The sequence below is a fragment of the Micropterus dolomieu genome, linkage group LG05 (genome assembly GCF_021292245.1).
Source record: "Micropterus dolomieu isolate WLL.071019.BEF.003 ecotype Adirondacks linkage group LG05, ASM2129224v1, whole genome shotgun sequence".
Taxonomy (NCBI): Eukaryota; Metazoa; Chordata; class Actinopteri; order Centrarchiformes; family Centrarchidae; genus Micropterus; species Micropterus dolomieu.
In genome coordinates, this window is record NC_060154.1 from 31,502,889 (window position 1) to 31,511,384 (window position 8,496).

The 8,496-nt window shown below is 39.3% G+C and overlaps 1 long non-coding RNA gene across 1 annotated transcript in view; it reads right to left on the bottom strand.

Annotated features, from left to right (window-relative positions):
- LOC123971709 overlaps window positions 1–4,590 on the bottom strand; it is a 19,258-nt gene extending 14,668 nt beyond the window's left edge. Inside the window, exons 1-2 of the long non-coding RNA XR_006825257.1 lie at window positions 4,378–4,590; window positions 63–183 (exon numbers count right to left, since the gene is read on the bottom strand). This is a non-coding gene — a long non-coding RNA (uncharacterized LOC123971709). The remainder of the gene's footprint in view (window positions 1–62; window positions 184–4,377) is intronic.
- Between the last annotated feature and the right edge of the window lie 3,906 nt (window positions 4,591–8,496).

Sequence of the window (8,496 nt, forward strand, 5' to 3'; positions counted from 1 at the left end):
CTCTCTCCAAGCAACTATTATTGACTGACCTATGTGTGCTGCATGCAAACAAAGTTTCACACCTCCACACAGAAGCCACCTGCGCAGATCTTCTTCAGTGGTCCTGCATGGGGAATGCAGCCTGGATGTAAAATCAATTTTAACAGGATTCATCCAGATGGAGTCCAAGATGAGACTACTGATCTAAAGAAAACACAGCCATAATAATAATGATCAGTGCAACATTACATATAATTGTCTGTACAGCCACTGTACAACACAGAGATTACAGCATGTCACTAAGGCTGTAAGGGTGTTTGATTCCTACATGGAGTCACCCATACTGAAATTGCAAGCAAATATAATACTGTCATGTGCTTTGTTGAAAAATGTTGCATCACTAGCAGCATCTTCACATCATTACAGATGAAGAGAGTCTGACTTTATTTAATCTAATCAGACCACTCTAATGCTGAAAATTAAACACTGGGATTAGGACAATTAAGGAGATGTGAAAAGATTGTTTGTTTAAAAGTATGCAAGTCCCCACTGTTATGATACTGGCTGTTGATTCATATCTAGAGCCAAATGTGACAATTTTAGCTCTGAGACTCATGACGAACAAGAGTGAAACACTGGAGCGAAGAGAGTGAAACAGAAAGACGAAACCAAAGGTAGGAGAGATTAGCAAAATAAAGTCCAAGAGAGAAAGAATTAAATTGTGAAGAAGCTCTGTTTCTAAAGTGAAACTAGTGACTCAGCTCCAGAGCCTCTTGGGAATTTAGTCATGCAAAACATTCTGGTATTGTAGGGAGTTTTGTGTAAGTGTCTATGTGATCAGTAGGTATTTTCCATTTCCATTATTTTCTTTAAGGCCAAAAAGCCTCCTTAATTTCATAAGGCAATATTTATCATAGCTAATAGAACATTTCCATAAATAGCAAGTCAGGTGGAGATGAGCTACGATGAGCAACCACCATGGCTAAGGTTGGAATTACATTTCAGCAAAGGTACCTGTTAATATCTCTGTGTATTTATATTGTGGGTAACTGGGCAGACACTGTGTGCTTTTATCAATCTTGTATGTTGTGTTAACTCACACTATAAGTTTAAATCAGGTTTTCTGCACTGCCAGAACCTGTGACTTTTATGCTTACGGTCACTCTCCATTAATTAGCTTGTAGCTGCAGATGGCTGGATGATACAGTCTGTTTTGCAGCATTCAGTTCAAGTTCAGTTTTAGAACACTCTGCAACCATGAGGGAAATCAGGCCGAGGAACTGTGAGCAGCTGACCAAAATTTTTGACATGCCAGAAATCTATCCGATCGTCAAAGAGCCCGATAGTTGATCACATGTCAAACGACAGCCGATCTGGCAGATATCCGGCCTGATTCTAAAATTAGTCAGGCTACAATTTTAGACATTAGTTCTTCCAAGTTTGGTGTGGAAGAACTTGACTGGCCTGCACAGAGCCCTGATCTAAACCCTATCAAACACCTTTGAGGTGACGGAGATTGCGAGCCAGGCCCTCTCATCCAACATTAGTGTCTGACCTCACAAATGCTCTTCTGTATGAATGGTCAAAAATCCCACAGACGTAAATATATCGTAGAAGACGTTGGAAGCTGTTATAGCAGCAAAGGGGGGGACCAGCTCCATATTAATGTCTATGGATTTATAATAGGATGTCATAAAAGTAATGCGTGTTGTCCATACAGCGCAAGTCTACTATTCACTCCTTTTTTGGTCTCAAACAACTCCAAAGTGAAATATCTGGCTCTTTAGTTTGCTAGACCTTTCACTATGTCCACCAGCAGCTGCCTGTTGTGGCTGGATTGAAGTTGATTAGAGTGGCAAGACTGATTCAAAACAGTAAAGTTGCAGGCCATGAAACCAAACCAATGGGCTGAACGACACTAAAAAGCTCCTTGAGCTCAGAAAAACAGCAGTTTGTCTCAATGATTGAGCCCTTTTATGTGACAGTCATTTGACTAATTGGAATATATACATATTAATCAGGGCAGCTTTAACAACGAAGCTGTCATTTGTAAATTCGGCATCAGGACGCACGTTAGAGAAAGTTGAGACTTTGAAAACAGTGATTTTGTACTGCTCTCAGTCTGAAGTTTACTTCTGCAACTGCAGCACTCAACAATAGTATTACTATAATGTATAATAATTTCAGTTAATTATGCAATTACGTAATGATATTAGAACTCTACACATATCCATGCTTTTCACCATCATGTTCATGTTGACCAGTGAGTGACCTGCTGAATTCTTCTTCCCTCTCATGTGGTTGTCGTGCTCATCAGTCATACTGGAGGACATTTGTCTTTTCATCCACACCACCTTGCTGTAACATACTGTAAACTGTCATTCTCAGCACAGCATATGTGTGGTTTAAGAGGGCGCAGCATAAACAAAGTTTCAGAGAGATTCGGTTTGATTGGAGGACGACTACAGAAGGGTGGACAGCATGTTTTGAGTTCTGAAGCCAAATTGAAGAGAGGGTTAGTTGAAGCCGCACTAACAACAGAGCAACTGGGAGACACTAACATTTATGCAGAGAAACCACACACACACACGGATGCAGATGTTCTGGGTTACACGGTATTCTGAGAGAAATGGTTACATTTACATGGACAAGACAGATGCACACGTCCACAAGAAGATATGAAGTGGTGAACATTTACAACAAAGGTAAAATGCCAACATTTACGCGGGAGAAAATTAATGCAAACACACACATATACACACACCTACAGATGGTGGCAGCAGGGTAGACCCCCTAGTCTGTCCACATATGGCTGCAATTGACCGGTATGGTGGGTGGATAAATGGCAGCCGACCAACCGGTGGTATAATTATCTGACCAGCCTCTTTATGTAGCTTTAAATAGCAGTCTTGTTTGCACTAAAAATAAACTGTCATTTCAGCATGCTGACATTTGACCCTTGTAACCTAACCCCGGGCCAGAAAGGAGAAAGGTCGGCCATCTTGGACTTGGCACTAAAAATAGCACCCTTGAACCTGAATGGAGAAAAAACCTTCTCTTACAGATCACCTGAAAAACAATATTAAAACATAAACTCTTTTAGTGCTTGGAGTAGGTCAAATTCTGGTATTTTTAAACTTGGGACTCGTCCATTCTGACTCTGGGTCATCCTAACTTTGTACTCATTACTTCTACACTAACTCAATCAGAGCGAGCCTTCTGAAGTTTTTCAAGTTAAATCATCTCTAACTTTGTAATCCAACTGAAAATAAATACATAAATTGACCCTCTGGACTGGCTATTGTAGCTAACTGCAAAGATGTACTTCCAGGACAGTTTGCAAGTTTACTTTATAGTTTTGAAGGAAATCTTATGTGTATAGTGTAAGTGTAATAGCTGGTTATCCAGTGGACTGTTATGAGGAAGCTTGTAAAGCATTTACTTATATCCAGCCATTTGTATTTGAAAAAGAGTAGAGTGAATGAACTAAATCAATCAATCAGTGATTCCAGCTGGGTAATAATCAATCTAAAGAATATACCCTGTTTCACCTTCCCAAAATCAGCTAGCTGAAGCGATCACCTCTCCATGCAGTAACCTCTACACAGCAAAGTCTTTCAGGACATTTTTGGACTTGTTTCATTTTAGTAGGCATAGGCCTTCTTTGATATTACCCACCACAGTGGTCGGGGTCATCAACCTTCAGCAGCCAAATTCACAATTTTAAAATACGTAGCATGATAAGCCATGTCAATAATCATGGTCAATGATGAATAAGAACTGTTGATCAGCATACTTGCTAACTAGCTGAGAAAGTTTGATTACACGATAGTTCTCTAAGGAAATCCCATGTAAATCAGAAGAACAAACCTAACAAGGGTATCTTCTCCCAGAAAATCTACTGAATTGAATGATTAGGTTTTGTTGCCGTAATGTGGAGTCCAGAGGATAGGGGGAAGTAGACAGGTTTAAATTGATGGGCAGATATGAGAAAATGGGCGTGTGGCTGAGACTGTGTGAAAAGTGTCAGTTGCGTGTGTCTCATGGTCACTGCGTGAGAATTGTTGACTTTTTGCAGATGAATAGGCGGCTAGCTTGGTTAGCCTGGAAGTATCCCTAGTTAGCTACAAAAGCTAATTCAGAACTTCCGTGTTTACTTGTGGTCTGACTCTATTGTATTGTATTGTATTGTATTAAGTGTACCTCACCACTTTCCAGCGTAATAAAGCCATTTTTTTAGGCAGAGCAAGTTGTATTAAATTTTTTTCTCTTGGACAAACTCGTTCTCATACTCTTTCCTTCTGTCTTTGAACACCAGATCACCAGCTGTTCACCCCCAAAATACCCTCATATTCCGAGTCTTGCTTACACACACACAAAAGAGTTAATGACCCTGACCTGTGATTATGTTAGCCTGTAGCGTTCACCTGCAGCTCCACTCCAGACACATACAAGCAACGGCTCCAAAGACCCAGCAGACCCCTGACCTCTTAACACGCAGGGCCAGATGTGGTGGCAAAACTCTCTCATGTATCCCATTCTCGCTCTCTCACACACACACACACACACACACACACAAAATGCATTAGATGGAGGATGTGTCATTCAGCTTTGGTGACTGTCGTTTTTGTTGAAGTAACAACTGTCGCTAGCTGATTTTATCAGAAGTAGCTAGCAAGATAATCAAGCTAATGTTAGCTCAGGTATTTAAAAGAGGTAGTTTGGTCCGGTGGTTCCTGTATAAACAATAAATAACTGAGAGAAGATGACATTGCAGAAGGAAATGAGCTGAAAAATTAATAAAATGTTGTTTGGCACCACATTCTTAATCAGGAATTCTGTTTAATGCCCTCATGACGGCGCTACCTCGCCCCCCCCCAACAGATTATTTTAATGTGAGCAAATTATTTTATTCCTTCTGCCATCAGGCTTTTGAATACTGCTGACAGCGGCAACTAGACATGAATTTATCTTCTTGAACTATGCTCAGTCCATATATTGTGACCTGTGTATTTGCTGCTTTGTTCTCGTGCCCAAATGCAATATGATGCCATTGACAGTGTTTCTGAATGCTTGATTGATTGTTGTCTTCTTGTCTTGTTTGATACGACTGGTAGGCTAAATAAAGTTGTTTGAATTGAATTGAATCTATTTCTATGCACAAAAAATGCATTGAAATAAGGACACAATTATAAATCGCCCGTGACAGCCCATCTTTTGAAACCGACTGCTGCTATAGAAGCAAATTACCACTCACCTCTTTGGTCTCTCCCCAAAACGGGAGGATGTAAAGGATTGCTTGCAGTCTTGTCCTCCTTTCCTGCCAGCGGCAATAAGATTATGTTCGCACAAGAAGGACATTCATTTGGCTAACTTGAACTGGCCTTGAGTTAAGTTGGCGCTGCAGGTAGTAATGCCATAATAATAAAAATATAGTATTCTTGTCAAGGCAAAAGAGTATTGTCAAAGCTACCTGCAGAATTGACAACACGTTGACGTCAGACGCATGTCAGTCCACATAGGTGATGACGACAGGACGCAAGTATGTCATGTAACGTTCTTCTGTGCTCTCGCATAATGTGAAACCAAACCAGTTCAAACCAGAGTTAGCAAAACATGAACTTTAGTGCGGACCTTGGTGCGGACTTTTAGGTGTGAAAGGGCCCTTAGTTAACCGCATTAATCACGTGTGTCAAATATTCTTATTTTACACCATCACTGGTGCTGTTACCAAAGAATCTTTGCTAAAAATTTCTTTGGCTGCTACTATTTTTACCCTTCGATGCACCCTTACTTGTCGTCATGCTGCCACAGACACTTCCTACCTCCTGCTGCAGCCATGGAGATGAACAACAACACAGTCCTGAATGGCGTGTTTTACTTTAAGAAACTCACAGATGGCTCCGTTGTCAAGTCAAAAGCAGTGTGCACCTTGTGTGAAATGGAATTAAAATAGCAGCGAAGCACTTGGAGCTTAAGCTAACGTTACCATCAACAAACTAAGCGTGCAGCTAGTACAGCTAATCAGGTTGATGCTAGCTGAACGAGGCAAAGCAATATTTTGGAGAGTGCAAGTCGTATACATTGTCGTCGCGGGAGACGGGTTGCACGCATACATAGCCTGTATGAAATGGAGAAAGCAGCCAAACTGAAACTCCTAGTTAAAGTAGGTGCTATCTCATTAGTTTTAACTGAACTCAAAAATAATGTAGCTATGGAGTATTTTGTTTGTTATACACTTAATAATATATAATAATATAATATGACACATAATAATGTGTGTACATTTTGTACATGCACTTTTGCTGTAGAATTTTTGAAAGCAAGCTTAAGGAAGACTATATTTCTGAAGACATTAATTGTTTTATCTCAGTCTCATTGCACATCTTTTGATTTGAAATAAATAAATCTAAAAGTCAAGTTCATAAACTAACTTTCTTTGCATTAATTTGATTGATAAGAATTCTTATCATAGACTTAAAACAGTTAATAATAATAATAATAGAATTCATGTGATAAAACATGCGATTAATGGCGATTAACTATTGAAATTCAGCGATTAAAATTGCCTATTATGGCACATTTAGCAACCAGAGAGCCACATTTCAAATAGTGTACAGTCGGTGTACCAGCTGCATGCAGTGGCTGGAAACAAGGCTGATGAGAGTGCAGTTTGCTGGCTAATTCTCTGTGGGTTTCTCACCACAAGAAACACTTTGAACAAGGTAAGGTTTAGTGCAGAATAAATCCTTAACAAATCAACAGTACATGGTGCAGTCAATCAGGACGTGGTGAACGTTAATGCTTGCTCTTTCCACTATTTTTGGAGTCACTATTATCATATACATATATAGATTTAATACACGTACTGTATACTGTCATACGTTGAAACTTTGATACTTTTATTTTAAATTTTTCACTGAATACTGACTTTAAGGATAAAACAATTATAGAAACAGAGATTAAAAAGGGCAGACAAAGAAAAACAGGGATGATGAGAGTGCAGAAAAACAAAAGAAACTAAACAAGGATGAAAGTAAAAGCCGTCTTAATAATAAAGGTTCAGGGTAAAAACAGAATGAAAATCTGTTAAATATGACACGTTTATGTGTTTCAACTGGCCCAAATCAAAATGGACATGTAAGAGCAACATGGTACATGCTAAAGTGCGCAGAAATGTTGAGGACCATACTTTGTGTGCATATTTCCAGCTCATGGAAGATTATACTGCATGTGGGGAGTTTCTGCCAATTTTTACCAGCATATCCACTGGGTGTTAAACAAAACACCTTTTTCACAAATATGTTCTTTCCATTGACATGTTGGGCATGTGTCTAATCTGTTAGATTTTCTTTGTTACCCAGCCGAATGTAAAGCCGCCCAGACACTGGAGAAGGGGGTGTGGGGTAAAGTACTCTTTCAACAACGTCACATTTGATCAGATATGACATGGAAATTGCTCTTTACAAAATCACCGCCTGGGCAGAGAGTTCATTACAATACCACAACTCTGGTCTACGGTTAAATATCTCTCTTCTGCCTTCTTTGCTCCTCTTCGCAAACCCGTCTCCAGTTCAACCTAACCGCACACATACACACCCATACATAATTTACATCTGTGCTGTCAATTCTATACAATAACGTCTCTTTTGAATACGAAACCATTAATCTAGTGATTTTAAAACTGGTCAATGTTGTTACACTTTTTTTACTTAAACGAACAAGAAGGCAGAACATTCAAGGTCAAGGTCCACTTACCAGCATTTTTCAGGTGTTTCAACCATTTCATGCGGTACTATCCACGGAAACATATTAGAGTTTAATAGATCCAACTCCATGACAAATGAGCAAATTCCACCTGGAGTAATAAAAATTAGCCTGTTACCTTCGAAAGCGGAACATTTCAACCTTCTAGTGGACATAATAAAATCTAATAATCTAATTATTGTACTTCATGTGGCAATACACCTACGAACCCACACCCTTATTTCAGATGGTCTAAATATACCTACTCAGTACCTTCCAAATGTATTCAAATAAACGTTTAACTTTTTCCTGAATTATCAGCTGTCATTTCTATGTGCTTTTAAAATTGATTACAGTATTGTCAATTTATTCAGGACAGCATAAAACCAGCACAAGGTGAGTTATTTTCCCTTCCTAAATGAGCAGGTTTATCATTGTGTTATTCATCTGGTCAACAGGTGTCCATGCTGTCTGAGCGTAATCATATTGGTTGGTTTAATGGGTGAGAAAAAACCTTGTTACATAATTTATAATTCATAATAGGTTTTTGGTATCTAGCTCTAGGAAGGCAATGTTGGTCTGTCGGTTGGTCCGCCACTTTGTTCCAGACTACAATACTTCTACAGCAGTTCTTGTATGGTTTGCCATTCACTTTTGTATTTTACATTCATGGTCCCCAGAGGATGAATCCTACATACTGGTGATCCCATGACCAAACATAGTAGATATTAGGGTTACCAGAAGACGTATCCTGCTAACTTTTCCTCTAGT